Source organism: Sebastes umbrosus, chromosome 21, assembly GCF_015220745.1.
Source record: "Sebastes umbrosus isolate fSebUmb1 chromosome 21, fSebUmb1.pri, whole genome shotgun sequence".
NCBI classification, from domain to species: Eukaryota; Metazoa; Chordata; class Actinopteri; order Perciformes; family Sebastidae; genus Sebastes; species Sebastes umbrosus.
Window position 1 is genome coordinate 2,769,732 of NC_051289.1, and position 18,138 is coordinate 2,787,869.

Sequence of the window (18,138 nt, forward strand, 5' to 3'; positions counted from 1 at the left end):
CAATCACGTGCCAAGTATTGTTTTGAAAGTACCTTCCTGTTTCCAAACAGTTTCCAATGACGGCTTCTCAGTTGGCGGGTCAGGTTTGTTCTCAGTAGGTTATACTAATGCTGCATTATTGTAATATTGAATTTACTATAATTAAATTTCTGACTTGTAAACAGCATTGTTAGCAACCACTGTTTGTGTCGCGTGCTTTAAGTTTCACTTTCACGTTAAAATCAGCTGTTCATTCGTGTCCCGTGTTCACAACGTTCAGTTTCATTTTCACTTTACAAATGTAGTAATTTTAAGCCCAACCATGTTGTTTTTTTCCTCAACCTAACTGTTGTTTTGTTACCTGAACCTAAAGTGACGCCAAGGGTCGTGACAGAGTGGCAGTATTTGATGAGTTGGGATGAGAACGTGTTGTTTCACAAGCTGCTGGCATGTTCTCTCGATCGTGATTGGTTAAGCAAATGTGTCATCTCATCACATGAAGAGTTATTGCAACAAACGCAAAACAATAACCACCATTTGGCTACTGCAGATGTGAATGAGAGCAAAGTGAAAGTTCACGTTGGACAATCGATGACGTCCCGAGTCCCGTTAAGAGTTTAGAGAGAAGAGGATGTATCAGAAAATATGACAGCATCGGGGTAAGTTTGTGGTACACCACATGACACTATTGGGAAAAGATTTAAGCAATATTAATCATTAATCAATCAGTTAGTTTGTTTGTCAGAAGGATTACGGAACAATTACTCGCCCCATTTTCATGAAACTTGGTGGAAGGATGCATCACGGGCCAAGGAAGAACCCTTTCAATTTTGGAGCGGGTCCGAATCACAGGGTGGATACGCACATTCAATTTCACTTATGGAAACGGCCTTGGCGGAGGTCTGCCTCCCAAGTGCCCTTCTAGTTTTAGCTCTGTTTTGGTCCCCACCAACTCTCGATCAAGAGTAGCTAGTCGCTAACTTTGTCTGTCTGCCATCTGGTGCTGGCCAGGTAGCTTTTTTGCTAAGAACAGCTGCCTTCTGCTGCGAAAACCAACGCCATGAGAGCAGTGAGAGTGAACCAAAATAATACATAAACAATGAGCTGAAAGCTGCTACAGAGCTGCTAGCTGTTGATATAAAAATATTGTTTTAAAGTTTTGGTTATGGGTTAGCTGCTGTAATGAAAATCCACCTCATAAACAATATCATTTCAAGCTACTGTACGATGACCACAGCAAAATGTATTGCAGATTGTATATATTAGCTTCAGGCTAGTGCTAAAGTTGAGCTAACCTTGCTGAAGAGTTTGCTGAGCTGGATGGAGATGATTCAGAGACTTTTTACATGCGTTACACATCACTCTTCTTCTGTTTAGGCTTAAGGCTGATTCTGAATGCTAAACTGTATTGGTATTGATCCCATTGAAGTCACGCTGTGACTAACGCAGCTTGACGTGTGTTGATTTGACGTCACACACCTGGCAGGTGCACAGTGTGATCCATCATCAAGGATAACAGAGAGGGTTTTTAGAAAATCAGAGTAGCTTTAATCCCATACAGTTTTTGGAAAGCTGTTGTCCCTAAGCCTTTACCAGCCAGTCTGAGTCATGTAGACAATCAATAAAAACACAAGCAGCAGGTCTAACGTCAATCTAGGGCTGAAGCAAAGGTGGTGCCTCTTTCGGTTTCTTCTCTAATGAAGCTGAATGCCATTAAAAAAAAAAGTAAAAAGACAATTACCATCAAATCTTGGTGTGAATTATCTCCACAGCTATATGATTTCCTGCTGTCCTCCTGAGGGCCAACGTGATTATGTTAACAAGGAGGCCATCTGCATCATGGCAAATTACTGCACAGTGCAATGGCAAAAACAAATGAATCAACATAACTGTAGTGACAGACACAAAATAGTGTAGGAAAAAAAGTGTTTCCAGGTGTTTTCAGCTGAGTAACATCGAGATTGTGTATATTTTTAGCATACGCACAAAGTTCTATGCCAGTATAAAGATTAAATTGAGTATTTGGAAGAAGAAAAGAACAGCTTAGAAGCTCAATTTGAAGAGTGCTACTGCTTCCATGATGGTCTTTGGAGAAAGTAGTTTTCAGGTCTGGATTGGCCCACACACACACACACACACACACACACACACACACACACACACACACACAGCGAGAGTGCGTGATTGATTTCTTCGGTTTATCCCCAGGAGATGAGAAAGTTTGCATGTCTCGCTCCCTAAACCTATAAATCACATTGATCAGCCGGGATAATAAGGCCATGCCTACACATCCCCAGAGAGTGAGATGAGAAAACAATTAGAGGAGCATGGTAACAGAGTCAGAGACAGAGATGAAACCAAAGTAAGAGACCTAGATAGATGGAGAGATAGATAGGCAATACAAAAAAAATGAAGGCAAAAAGGAAAAAAGTGCAAAATGAGGATTATGCTTGTATGAACTGTCAAAGGTGCAGAAAGTGTTCGGGAAAGAAATCATTAAATATAGGGCAGAGCAAGTTCTCATATATATCTTTCTCACACCGTTGCTGACATTTTTTGGTAACCCTGACCTACTTGTTTTGACCTGTGGATTCCATCGGATCCTCCTATATCCTGGATAGGATGAGGCAGGTTTTCACTTCCACTTTCTACCCTCAATCAGTTCACACTATGCAGTGAAAACACGTCTAAGTTTAAGGATAAGGCTTTACTAATATTTTAAGTTATTGACACCAAAACAGTGAAGTAGTCTGATATATCTTCTTCCTCTGTGCCACAGAGCTCCGTTGTTGTCCAAAATCTATTAAAAACACATCAATGAGCATCTCTGTTGCACTGGGTCACATGTTCCTTCATTACCATGAACACACACACACTGTAGTTTATTTGAACATTATCAATCCCTCATACACCGTCCTGCTCCAAATGTGGATTAATCCGCTGCTAAAAATAGTCCCCAACAAATGAACTTTTGTTTGAGTAACTTTTGATAAAAACTACAGTGTGAAATATAGAAAGCACCTCATAAAACGAAGGAATCTATCCAGAGCTGCTTCCTGGATACAGATCAGACGGCAACTTTCGGTTCTGAAAAGTGAAGCCAATGCTGAAGTGCCTTAAACTTGCATTCTCTCTAATAGCCAGCAGGGGGCGACTCCTCTGGTTGCAAAAACGAAGTCTGATTGTATAGAAGTCTATGAGAAAATGAGCCTACTTCTCACTTGATTTATTACCTCAGTAAACATTGTAAATATGAGTTTATGGTCTCAATCGCGAGTTTCAAGTCTTCTTCAATACAGCATGATGTTCATTTAGTAAATTATGGTCCCATTTAGAGTCAGATAGACCATAAAGCAGAGGATGCTTTAGGGCGTGGCTACCTTGTGATGTCACTTCTGGTTGCAGAAAACCAAGATGACGACGCTCAAAATGCCAAACTCAAACCAATGGGTGATGTCACGGTGCTTACGTCCACCTATACAGTCTATGATACAGATAGTTTTACTATGCAATGTACAACTAGCATGGGTGTCATATTCACTGATTCATAACAGTTTGGGTTAAACTGCTGATTTCTTTACACCTGTCTAGTTGCATCTGAATCGCATCGGATTTTTCAGTGAATCAAATAGCTCTAGTGTCCAGTGCTCACTGATGGCTGTTTCCTCAGCTGGAAGAAACGCGAGCCAATCAGAGCTTTATAGGTGTTAAGAATGGGGACGTCATCATCCAGTCCAGTCGTACGAAAAGGTGTATGAATGACCCGATAATGCGCAAGGCAAAAGCCTGCAACATGAATGCTGTTCTTGTTTTTGGCTACCTTTAGTCCGTACTGCTACACTCAGAGCTAGTGACCGAGAATAAAAAGTGAGAAAGACTACTTATGGCAAGCGGGAGGGGAGGCGGATGGGTCCAACCAGGAGACCTTTTTTTGAGATTTTTCCGGTGTTTTGTTTTGTTACATTAGTGACGTTTGTGACATGTTTTCCATGTTGTTTGCATATGTGCTTTACTTAGTTTACATACTTATTATAAGCCCAACCATGATGTTTTTCCTAAACCTACCTAAGTGATTTTGTTGCCTGAACCTAAGTGAGTGATTTTGTTGCTGGTACGGCACCTTCAGACAAACGCGTAATATTCACGCCTCTGCAAGGCAAAACATGACACTGACACCCAATCCTCTGGTGGCGGGATTATTACACACTTTGGCGTGATACCGGGTTGCATCGTCCTGTGCTCGAGCCAGACTCCATTCAAAATGTAAATAGAGATAAGCATGAATGAGATCGACATAGATATACAAATTGTTATAGGTCGACTTACAGAGGTAACAACTGTTAAATTAACACAACTCCTTGATTGACCTAAAAAACATTAAATTAAATTCTCTTAGCAACCGCTACCACAGGTTCTGCATTGACTGATAATGATGTCTATAGGACGGTAACGGCTAACATGACTGAATGATAAAGTGAAAATCTGAAGCAATAAAACTGACAAGTTAACTATGTATATAACAACTGATAAAAAATGATGCACATGTGGCAGAAGGTTATTGAATTACAAACTCTCCCAGTTTTCTACCATTTCCTTTTTGTTTCATCCACTGTTCATGGACACAGCGGGTTCCTGGAGGGGGAACATGGGACATGCCAGATGCCCTCTTCAAGCTGTGGTCGACGGCCAAATCACTCGTTAGAATTGACAAGTGGGTAAAGTCTCTGTGAAGCATCAACGGGAGATAATGAGAGACAACAGTGACCTAAAAAAAAAAGGAAGAAAAAGTAAAAGTCTACCCTCCCATTCTGGACTGCTGGTCAATTTCATACGTGAATGATTGGAAGTGAATGACAGCGACAGCTTCCTAATTGTCAGCTATATCTCTTCAGTGTTTTGTGACTAGCTGGCGGTTTGACAGTGGCTTTTGGACTGCAGTCGTGCAAACTGCCATTCGCGCTGTGATGGACATGTGCAGTGGCTGCTGGTCCTGGTTGTCTGATTCATGATTCAGCTCCTTGTTACTGTAAGAAGCAGCGAAGAAAAAAAGGACTGGACCTGTCAAACCGAGCTCTGCACTGGCTGAGATGGCTTTTGCTTTCAGTCTGGCAGTGTACTTGGACTAAGATATATACAATAAAATGTTTTAAAATGCAAGCAATCACATTTGAATTACAGTAAAAGCATTTAGCAAGCTGATACAAGCTCCCAGAGCCGGTACGAATGAGAGGAACAGGAAGTGAAAGTGTCAGTTCTACTGTAAATATTCCTCTTACTAGATTATCTTACTAATTTATAAAGTACATATTATTTGATCTACAGAGAATTTTAAATTAGAGGGATGAAAAGTGAGTCTTGGCCGTGTAGTTGGAGGATAAATCCAAACAGTTGTGTAGCGCGAGAAACAACTGAGCCACCGGGGAACCATATACGGCAAATTAGGTTGGGGAGCCTCGCACTTCTCTATATTGAATCACTGCAAACACAACTGTCACATAAAGTTTGTCATAGTTTGAAATACCAAACAAGACACCGCCGCGAGAGCCCGCACAGCTGCTGTAAATTGTTGATACGGTCCGGCCGCCAAACAACAATGGCACAAATTATTTAAATGACAAACCAAATGTCGCTGGGAAGGTGTTCCGAAATCTGTCAACAGCATGCAAGATTGATGTGTTGTTGGTTTTTTTTCGGCATCTTGAACCGGCGGAGGAGGGAAGAAAAAGGGGCTCCACCAATTTCTTTCATGACAGTTAGTTACCATTCCCTCAGTTCCCATCTTCCAGCAGATTGTCTAGTCTTGGCCTGATGAATAATTTGGATGGAGTGCCGCTTACTCGTACGCCGAGAAAACAGAGAGGGGGACACTGCTGGAGAGGTGACGGTTCGGACCACTTTTGAGGAGAATCAAGAGAACATCCGAGCTGAATTTTGCTCATGACCTGATTCTAGACTTAGTCAGCGTTCTGTCTCGCAAACCAGATATGCAATAACGTGCCAGTCAACAAGCAAATGAACTGGATTGCCTTTTTATTTATTTTATTTTTTCCTCAGCCAAGTTCTGTCAGTCTGCTCCAAATATCCCAGCACGACAGAATGAATGTGTGTTTGTGTATTTATTTATATGATGGACCCCTGGCAGAAGCTGCTGTCTCACCACAGGGACCGTCTCTCTCCTCTGCGGCGATGAGATGTGTGAAATGTGAGATGCCTCTCTGAGTGATCCATACATGCTGTGCACATGAGGACGCAAATCGAATGTCTAACATTTTATTGGGGTAAGTGTTGCACGGTGGATCAAATATACTGGAGGTAACGGCCAACCACTGCACAATGGGAGAAAGTCTAAGAGCAGAGATTTCCATTGTCTTTTAATTCACACACTCTGGACTGCAAAGGACAGGACTATAAATCTTTTCCCTTCATGTCCCCGTGGATTTCTTTGATATAAGGCACCACAGACTGGGCAGGTTCAACAGGAGAGTGATGTGAGAGGTTTACTGACATCTGGCTACTGAAGAGTTAGAACCACAGGAAACGATCACCGCTTGTTGTTACTCGGGGCCATCAATATGCAAATGTGTCCACTGCAGCTTAAATTATGCCAACTTTCTGCATGAAGTGATCATCTCTCTCATATTAACCTTTTCAACCCCTGTATTACAAACACGTGTTCCGATCATTGTTTAAGCCCTCGGTGTCTCAAAGGGGGCTGTAAAAACGTTGCTCCTTCACCAAGCCGTTCTCTTGGTCAGTGCCCCTCGGCGTGTGATACCAACGCACCGAGGCACCCTTGATGTAAACCCATCTTAGTCATTATTAGACAGTAAGAGCAATTCATGTAGTTTAAATAGCAATAAGGTCAAACAAACACAGGGCTTTCAACCAGGAGACCACTGTTCATGTCCCATGTGAACCCAAGTCAATGTTGACTTCTTTTACCTTACTTATACGTAACTTGTAAGGGATAACGGACTCCGACGCAAAGCGGATCTTCGCCCTGCATCGCCCTGAAAGGGTTTATTTCACAACAATGACCCGCTCGATGTATATTATCTTGCTTATTACATGGCTACTTACTTAAGAAATCAATAATTTGACACAAAAATGGTCCGCCAGAGTCTGACATCAGAACTGTCTTCATGGCAACGGTGTGTTATACATAGCAACGGTCTGCTATACATAGCAATGGTGTGTTATACATAGTAATGGTGTGTTATACATAGCAACGGTGTGTTATACATAGCAACGGTCTGCTATACATAGCAACGGTCTTTTATACATAGCAATGGTGTGTTATACATAGCAATGGTGTGTTATACATAGCAACGGTCTTTTATACATAGCAACGGTGTGTTAGCCATAGCAACGGTCTGTTATACATAGCAACGGTGTGTTATACATAGCAACGGCCTTTTTATACATAACAATGGTCTTTTATACATAGCAACGGTCTGTTATACATAGCAACGGTCTATTATATATAGCAACGGTCTTTTATACATAGCAACGGTGTGTTATACATAGCAACGGTCTGTTATACATAGCAACGGTCTGTTATAAAGAAATAACAGACCGTAGAACGCCGTGATTGACCAATCGGGATTGAGTATTTAACAAAGCTGTGTAATAAGCATACTTAACGCCTACCCAAGTAGTTTTATTGCGTAAGTAAACCTAAAAACGAAGTAAACCTACATGGGAAGTTTATTTGAAAAGAGACTCTATGCATGTAACGAGCGGGAAACTGGACACGCCGTATCTGACACATCCAAAACTGACGCTGGAGGGGTACCTAGAGCGTCATAGTTTGAAGCTTAGGGCCAAGTGTCAGTATTGGATGAGTTGGGAATGATAATGTGTTGCCTTCACAGAGAACAGCTTGGATAGATGGAAATAATTTTAAAGTTTTCACAGCAGAAACGAGTTCATTGAAACTTTTCAAACCACTTTTGCAACTCCATTCTCAGTCTCTATCCAAACACTCATCATTTTGCCAAAATGTTGCTCACTACAGTACACTGAATTCTCATGCATAACCCTGTTGAGGTTATCAGTAGGTGCTGGTGATGCGCGGGTCAGGATTTTTTAATACCCGCACCGACCCAACCCGTTATGAGAGCCAATCTGCACTGCCCGACCTGCAAATGAATGATATCTGATACCTGTATGATATACTATGAAAAAGTTATTCCTCCTTTTTCGTTTGTATTCCTATGGCAACGTGTGTCAATTTCCACTCATTACATGCAGGTTTTTGCATGTAATGAGTCACACACAGCGTGTTTTTTGACCCACCCATTCACCCCGACCTCTTCCCTTTGACGTGTTCACCTATATTTATATTTCCTAGTTCATTACGTGGATTACACACAAGTTCATTTTGTGGGATATATACAAATTACAGTGCATTACTTTTCATATAGCTACGAACAGAGCATGAGTCCAGCCTGGATGGTTACATTATCTGGGAGAGATTACAATTACTGCATAGTACAGTATGTATGTGCATCCATTTGCAGACATGTTTGACCTCCTGTTGCACACAAATTACTATACTTACTGCTCATTTATCCCTGCATCATTATCACCTACACAAATGTTCCGTTCATCCACCGTACAGAGCAGATAAAGTGATTGAGATTCAGATTCTGATTGCCAATTAATGTCACCATTCCCCCCCCACCTCTCCTCCCAGTCATCCTCTCCCTCCCGGTGTTTTCCAAACTGGCGAGAGCAGATGTTGACCTTTGGTTGCTTTGCACAGGGGGATGGGGAAATGAGTTGTGTTATTAGGCCACTCCAGCAGTTCACAGATTGTATGTGGGTATTAGGTGTAAATATTTCATGACTGTAAATCACATCTGCACCGGCTGTTAGGATGGATCCCCAAAGTTGATGTGATTCATGCATATTTTGATGCTGGGAGGTGATTTGTAGGAAAGGGTTTCGCTCTGAATATTGCTGTCAGGTACATTTTAATCAGCGATGCTGCAAACAGTAGTTGGCCAGGCTGGGCTTTGTACTCCTTTTGACTAAAGATAATCAAATAAAATGAGTTTACTGGAGATGTTTTTTCTTCTTCAGGGAATTGATTGTGAACAAATGAAACACACTAATTGAGTGTAGCTTTGTACTCAGATATTTCTTTTTCTATATGCTAGGAAAACATGACTAATTCATACACATGGCTTCTTATTAATAATTTCACTGGCTGTTATTAGTGCTTTATTTTCCCTATAGCTCTATTGACAACTTCTTACTGTATCTGTCTGTGTTATCTTATCTTTTAAGCTCAGTTGCCAATATTTTTTTTTCACATTTTGTCTTGTTAAACAGCCTCTTCTTTGGCACGTTTTGGCTCTGCTGTGTTTTCTGCATCCGGCATGACGCTGCCGTGCTGTGATTTAAGGCAAACCTCGCGGCCCTGGCTGCCGATTAGCTGACCGCAGCGTTTGGTCTGATTAGTCTCGGACTGATTGTTGTGCTTCCAGAATGCTTTTAGTGATGAAAGAAACTGTTGATTTTGCTTCCACCTCTCTTATGTAACATAATCACGGCTGTTGAATAACTATAAAATGTATGTGATGTGCCGCTAAGCCCCAGGAGAGGAGTGACAGTGTACATACTGTATATAGTGTGTGTTTTTACGATGGTACAGAGCGTGCTCACAGCTGGCTGCTCTCAGCTGGGGCCTCGCAAAGTCACGGAACGCCCCTGTGTCCTAGTCGATCCCCTCTGCATCTGTCTCCACAGGGACGGCAGCACTGTAGAGGACTGCGAGCAAAACAAGCGCCCCCCCTCCTCCTACTGGAGCAGTCGCTCTCTGGATTTTCTGACCCAATAGGCTTTGAGGGGAGAGCTGGTGGTAGAGTTGAGCTCCCTTGGGATTACCCCAGCTTGGGTTTTTGGCTCGGCTTGAGACAGAACCCTGGAGAGCTTTTGGGTTTAGCATGTTTGTGTGTGTGTGTGTGTGTGTGTGTGTTTTGTATAGGGAGAGCAAGTATGGTTCTGTACATCTGCCACTTCCTCCCAAGGGAAACAGCCAGGAAGGTTAGCCTAGTTTTCACCTCCATCAGGACACTGGAAGAGTCAGGAGTTTATTCTCATAATGTCTATATGTGTGCATTTTGTCGTCCCACCCACTCTCCATCCAAAGGCGTAGTTTTGGTTTGATCGAGTATTAATAAATGAATAAATAAATATGCGTATTTCCTACATTTATATCCTCTAGTGCAGTGTCCGCTTTAGCAAAAGTCAATGGAACATGAATCATGCGACAAGATTACCTATTTCCGGCTTGGTCCAGAGATGTTCTTTACCAAAGATTGCTAAAACTTTGTCAGAGAAGTAGCAAATAATCTGGTTTGGACACAATTCAAAACAGTGTAATATCAATCTAGACGCATATGGGCGCGGCTTATATGGATGGATTCGTCTGGACCCACAATTTCTATAACGAACAATAGGTATGCTACCTCCATATTGTTATTATACTTGAAAGTTTAGTTTATCTGAGAGAAGGGACAGTGTAAATTAATAGATAAATATGGTATAAAAAAATGCCAGACTTGGCCAAAAGGCTGTTTTTCATCTTTGGTCACAGATGAAACACCAAGGTGTTACAGAAAGCTTCCTAACTTACATCAAACACAGACACATAAAGCAGGGCATACAGTTTAAAAGTCTTCCTAAAATACATCAGAGCAAAAACATAAAACAGGGCATGCAGTTTAAATGTTGGAAATGGACAAACAGTTGTTAAAAGCAGTAGAAGCAGTAATGACATAGACAGTATATAGCTACATATAGAACAACACTGCAGACAAGCAGGACGTATAGACAGCAGCAATACAAAGAGAGGTTAGTGCTGAGGTGTGTATGTATTAATCATCCATTGTTTTAATTGCTTACTGAAAGACCTGAACTGAAACTGAAAGTGTTTAGTTGTCTGATTATAAGTGTCTGATAACATTATGGAAAGGACCCTACAGAAACCTTTTTTCTACCATTCGCTCGATCCGGTCTGTTTGGTATTGTGTAGAGGCTTCTTCTTGAGCGAGACTCTTTCCGTACAACACATTCTCACTTCTAACGTGTCAAATACCGACGCATGGGGTACCCCTCTATTGTTACTTTTGGACAGACCGGGGACGGCGTGTCAATATGTGCTCGTTACATGCATAGTGCCCTTTCAAAATAAACTCCCGTTTTCACAGGAAGGCAACACAACCACTTAGTTAGGGTTAGGAAACGGTCGTGTTTGACGTTAACTTCACACTAGCGACTCACAGGACTGACGATACCAAGGACTCACATGACTCACGACAACGTTACATTTAGTTGCATATGAGACATTAACACCATTTGTTGAAAGTCTTGTGTTTGTTTGACCCATCCACCGCCCTGAGCAGACTATTGCGCTACTAATACTATATCACTTGCTCTGATTGTCGAATAATGTCGCGAGTGGGTTTACATTGGAGTTAATTGAAAGCCCGGTTCGTCACATGCTGTCACTAAAGGGTGCCTACATGCGTCAGTTTCCGATGCCGAGGGGCGCTGACCAAGCGGTGGTATTTGACGAACTGGGACTGAGAACGGTTGTTCCATAATGACACTTATACTAACAATCAGAGCCTGTCATGGCAAACACAAGCGCTTTTATTGGACGTGAAACGGTGCCAACTTGCCCCAATAGCACCATATTGCAGCCCCTGAGCAGCTGCTGTCTACAGCGCTCACCCTCGATACTGGATCTGTTTCAGAAATTGTTGTCCCCATTAGTCAGTCAGACACAAAAACATGGAGAAATAGGGTGCATTTTAGTTTCCTTTATAGATACCTGATACTTTCTGATGGGTAGTGTATCCAGAGGATGTATTCATTTTTTTTTTTTTTTTTTGTGAGTCACCATCCATTGTAAAACACATGCGTTCAAACTGACCACAGCTGCTTTTGTCTTTGAAGAACAAAACTGCCAACTCCTAATAACCACCTTTCAAGCCTGCAGGGGGTGAGAATAGAAGGCATTTTCTTTTAGGATGGAGCGCAGGACTTTGTCAGGTATCAAACTTCTATTTACTGTAAGCAATAAAACACTAAAACAAGAGGATGCAAGATGGTTTGGTTTAGTATATGCAACAGAAAAAAAAGATGAACTCTCAGCAGGATTAGAGATGTATGTGTATCAGGTGTGACTGCAGCAAATTTCCTGAAAACAACAAAAATTGCACTGTGTCAATAAGACTGTAATTACTCCCTGAGAGGAAGATGTGTTTTTTTTCTGAGGCAGAAAAATGTTTTTCTTCCAGTAATTATTAGTAAACACCCTCTCACTTCTCCTTCCCCATTGTAGAAGATTGACAGGGAAAATAAAGTGCCTGTTATTGTGATGCCCCGCAACATTTCCGAGTAAAGCCTGAATCTTTTGCAATTAAAACAAATGTCAACGAGGGAGGAAGAGAGAGAGAGAGAGAGGAAAAAAGCGGTTAATTGAAAACATAAAAAGATTCCTCAATTATTTCTGGAAGGAAATGCATGATACAGGTTGTGGAGGGAAATCATTTTAATAATTTGCATCATTAGGCAGGAGGAAAGGCATGCTGTGCTGCGTTCATTGTCAGAGTTCCAATGGAAATTTGTGCCATTCTCAGCAGGGAGCCGCATGAAACATCACCAGCGTATCTATTGTTCTCATCCATCTGCTCTGGTCTTAGATTGTGCTTTATATTACCGACAACATACAGTAAATCTTCAAAATACAGTACAGCACAATATTACCAGAGTTTTGCAATCTTCCTGCAGAGATAAATTTGTCTGCAAGTTGAAATTGCCGCGGCCATCAGAGGAGAACCTTCTCATGAGGTGCTGCACTGACGCACAATGCAAAGCGTCTCCATCGCCCGCAGTGTTTTGGTACAGAGCACCCCCAGCCAGCCAGAGAAAAGCATCACTCCCAACTGTTAAGAATGCAATCCATAAAAAGCAATCTCCTTACATCTTCCATTGCCTGTATGAGTGAACAAGGCGGTCACCTGTGGAAGAAAATAAAATGACTGCATGCGCACAATCAGCCTGATGGAGACATCGGAGTTGGTTGTGCAAACACACACTAATGTCAGCCGCTATAAAGTGTGTACATTCACTGTGAAGGCATAACAAAAGTCCTATGATGAGTTGCAGTCGCTGTTGAATTGCATGGAGTTTATCAGAAAGCCATAGATTTTCCAAACCAATGGGAAAAAACATGCGACTGTGTGGCTTTATTTGAGCGTGTCTACAGCCAATTGTTTCTTTTTTAGGCTGAGCGGAGACGGGCACATGTGACCGGCCGGGGTATGGCTGGGTACACCTAATGTACAAATTTATCTTACATTTTCGAGATACTGTGTCACAGGTGACCTTTCACGGAAAAGGAATAATCAGGTTGTTTTTTACTTTTGGATTCGGCTGACATTTCCTCGTATCAGTCAGATAGCTTTTGACATAAAAGCCAAGGGAACATCTGCAGGGACCTTTTTCACTGTTGCAGAGAGAGAAAAAAAAAAAAGAGAATAATAATGAGAGGAAACCGTGAAGCTTTTTAATGTGCAAATACAAGCAGAGCTGTGACCTGTCTTTGGCAGACTTTCGCAATTCACTGTAGAGACATCATAATAACAAGGTTTCTCTAAAACAAACAACAGAAGAAACAGAGGCAGTTTCTGTTACCCAGTCGCTTGTCTTAACACATATTTCAAGTCTCCCAAGAAAGTGGAAAAATAACAAACATGTATTTGTTTTAGCTGTTTACGGAGCAGAGCTAGATGCAACACTTCCTATTTTTTGTGAAACACAATAAAGATTTTTCCCACTGAAGGAAACATGAGAACAAATAAGATATTGCACCAGAAAGTAATGTTGTAATAGGTGTAGTCAGGGTACTTTTACCTTCACTTCTGCCCAAACCTAACCCAAAAACAAAGCTTTTCACCTTCTAAAAGGCAACGAAACTTCATCATCTTCGCAATTACGATGTATTTTACATGACAAACATGAGAAGTGCAGTTCTGGCTTTTAATTGTATGATAAACCAGTTAGCAAAGGAATTTAAGAGTTTGTGCTGTCTATGAGATTGTGTCATCTTAAAGGGAGAGTTGGGATGTACAGAAGAATACCAATTTCTTTTAAAAAAAATTGCTGTTGTTCCCCTTTACGTAAGGTGTGGAAAAGATCGGACCTCGCAAAGATAGAAAGTACAAGAGTGTACACACATCGGTGTGGTGGAAGTTACCTGTGGTTCCCTTTGAAGTTAAGAAAGCATCATGGAAACCATAGATTCAGAAGAAAAACAACCTTCGACTTGAATAGAGGGAAATACATTTCAAAGAGACTTCTTGAGAAGGAAACTTTTGTGTGGGAGCTTCTTCTTAAAGGGATTCAAAAAGCTTTACAGAGCTGATGACACAACAAACGCTTTACATAGTTTGTAAAAGTATTTGCTTCATTCATAATTTTAACAAGATAAGAATATTAAAGAAGAAATGGTCTCGTCAAACCAAAACATTGAGTTGAATATTTGAATTTGACTTCTAATGTCATACTTGCTTTCAGATTAGCTCGCTAACTATCGTGCCAGCTTGGTTACCTGTGGTTGCTTTACACGTGGCCCCCTTGACTTGCAAGCTGTAGCGGCCCCTCAAGAGCAAGCGTAGACTGTAAATAAAGATGGAAGACGCGTCTCCACTTCCTTCCAATGTACTAACATGAAGCCAAAATATTCCGGATATGGGCCTTGCTATCTTTCGCAAACAAACACAAGACTTTCAACCAGGAGACGGTGTTTGTGTCCTGCGTGAAACTAAAAGTAAACGTTGACTTATTTTATCACGTACGTCATTAGTCATTGGTATCATCAATCTTGTGAGTTGTTAGTCATGAAAGTCGAGTCAGTAAAGTTAACGTCAACCACGGCCGCTTCCTAACCATACCTAAGTGGTTGTGTTGCCTACACCTAATTCTCTGTGAGAACAGAAGTTTATTTTGAAAGGACACTATGTATGTAACGAGCGTATCTTGACACGCTATCGCCGGTCCGTCCAAAAGTGATGCAAGAGCAGTACCCCGTGCATCGTGCAACGTGTTGACCATCTGCTAACTTAGAGGGGGATTTATGAGCTATACTGCAGCCAGCCACCAGGGGGCAATCCAGGTGTTTTAGCTTCACTTTTGGGGAGCTGTCACATCATCCATATTTATATACAGTCTGTGGTCAGCACCCATGCGGTCTCATTTAAATGAATAATCGGGCAGTGCTAACGTCAGTCTGAACACAGCATTACACCTTGCATTGAGGTGCTTGGTGCCTGCAGAACCCTTATTACTCGTGCTGTTACAGCAACCTAATCTGCCCATGAAGATCAATAAACCTTCTCTGTATTTCTAAAGCAGCTATTCCACTCTCTTTATAAAAGAGAAATAAAAAAGCTTACTGCAGGACAGTTTAAGGTGCAATGCATCCAAATGTAAACAAAAATCTGTGATGATTCAAACTCTGGAATACATTTGCGGGTGAATAATCCTCAAATGTATGGTAGAAAATATCATTTTGGGTTTGTTTCATAGAGCAAATAAACAGGGAAGGTTTCTTGGCAGATCTCAGGAGTGGACGTTTACCTGTTTTGAAGCAGTTAAAGTGTCTAACAAAGTAATTCAGAGAAGATACAGTATTTGCCTCGGGGGCTGAAGAGCTGCAACGTAATATTCCTGCCGATGAAAAGCTTTTCCTCAGATGAAGCTAGATTCCAGGTTGGCGGGATGCACGGGGGGAGGTTAATGTGACATGACGAGGTGCCCGGATGGGGAGAGGGAGGTTCTGGGGGTTTGTATGGCCTTTTGGTGATGATTGGCTCTGTCAGCTTTCCAGGCTCCCTTGTACTGAACATCCAGGAAGGAGAGAGTAACGCTGATTGGCTTAGACTTTGCAGCCTGCTACCTTTCTCCCTCTCCGAGCATCATAAGAAAACACACTTGAGATGAGAAATTGGAGCAGATGATGTTTATTGTACGATGAGTGGAAGAAAGTGTAGTGAAATGCTGGAAAAGAAGAAGGTGCTTTACATCCACAAGGACGTGAAAATGCACATGCGCTTGCAATGTGTAAGCTGGGCATTGTCATGTGTACATAATGTTAAAGTGCCCTCAGATGCAGTTCCTCTATTGGCCACCATGGTGCTAGCTCAATAATATCTAACATTTATTTTGAGTTGTGTTTCTAGTCACCCGATGAATGCAAGTCTAAAATTAACTTGCATTCTTGCTCCGTTTTGGTCTCCACCAAGTCCCGAAAAAAAGCAACACATTGTTGGAACTGATTTAAAGAGGTGCTGATTGAACTTAGGACACCAAGGACACATACCACAGCATTTATGGCCAAAGCTTGTAAATGCCATTCATGTCAAAATCCAAGTCGTAATTACAGAGATTTTTCCAAAAGCCGAAAGTATTACGAATGCCTGAAAGGACAGACGAACAATGGACGTTTCACATTCAACAAATACCTTTGCTCAAGGTAATAGCATTTCATGGATATAGTGCTGTGATGCCAATGGACAGCTCTGAAATCATACAACTGTCTCCAGTTGTTGTAAAGATGGGAATCTGTCCCATCACTACTGAATTATTATTTTTATTATTAGTATTAGGATTATAGCAGCAGACTTGGTGTGTATTTTGGTGTTAAAACTGGATTTGGGTCAGGTTCAGGAAGAACATTCGTCTTAGGCTCGACCCAAATTTCTGCTCCCATCAGTGCTCTAGAAGTGGATATTTCCTCTGCAGTCTATATTTAAAAGCATTAGCCAAAATAATCAGTGCTTTACTGTAATTTAGTTCAGTTTGGGAAACCCTGGCCTCCCTGCGGAAAAAAGGCTGAACAGTAGGCTGGTAAATTACAAATCACAACTAATAGGAATGAGAGGAAATAATGCCAACAGAGAGCAGCTCTAGCCGCGGCTGTACAACGCTCTGTCAGTGTTTGTCATTATAATTCATATAGAGTGGGAGGGAATTGTCGAACTCATGTTAAATAACTTACAGTACCTCCAGGAACTCACAAACCAGCACAGATGTTGTCCCTTTCTTTTTTTTTAAAGACAGAGTAATTCTTTTTGTTTGAAAATAAATTATGAGAGGAGAGAAAAACCTAATTGGAGTTCCTTTCTCTTGATGCTTTCAATGGGGACCTTGAAGCTGTGATCAAAATGCCAGAGGCAGGCGGCATTGCTGGGAAGACAAAAGGACTATGGGAAGAACGAGGAGTGTGGCAGCGGAGGTGGTGGTGGTGGTGATGTGGGGGATCTGGCAGACCTGTGTGTTCATTTATAAAAAAGAAAAAAACACCTCTGCAAGCCTTAGAGTAAGACAATAAAGAAAGCAAGGCGTGGAATTAAACGTGACACAACAATAGGCAGCTGGATGTTATTTTGATTTCCAGTGAGAGGGAAGTATGAAAAGGTCCTCCTGATAGTTACGGCTGATATTATTAAATGTATATACAGGCTTATCGATTTCTTTAGTTTGGTTCAGGTGAGTACCTTTCCATCTTTTGTGCTTTGACCTAGAACTACAATGAGGGCCAAAACATGTTTTACCGTGAACAAATCCCATGAAAAGAACAAATCCAACAATGTGTTCCCTACCTTGACCGTTGCAGCCCCCGAGCCCATTGTATCCTATTGAAGATGAAAATCTTAACAATAAATGCTTCACAAATATAAAATGTTCTTTTCAAAACAGGCTTAGTGAGTTTCTAAAAGGCTTTAGCAAAAGATACTCAAACAGGAGGAAATAGTGCATTTGTTTGGGACTATTTTCAGGGGCGGATTAATCCACGTTTGGTGCTCTAGAGAGTATTTGTGGCAGCAGGATGAAGTACGTCACCCAGTGACACAGTGTGGCTCAGTGATGTGTTTTTAATAGTGTTTGGACAACAATAATTTGGTGTATTATTATATAGCTGTTTCCCCCTGATTCCAGTCTTGATGCTAAGCTTTGCTAACCACGTTCATCTCCAGTTCCATACTTATTACGCATAGACATGATGTGATTGATACTGATTGTCTCATTTAATTCTTAGTAAGAAATTGAATTAATGTATTTCCCTTTGAACGGCCAGTG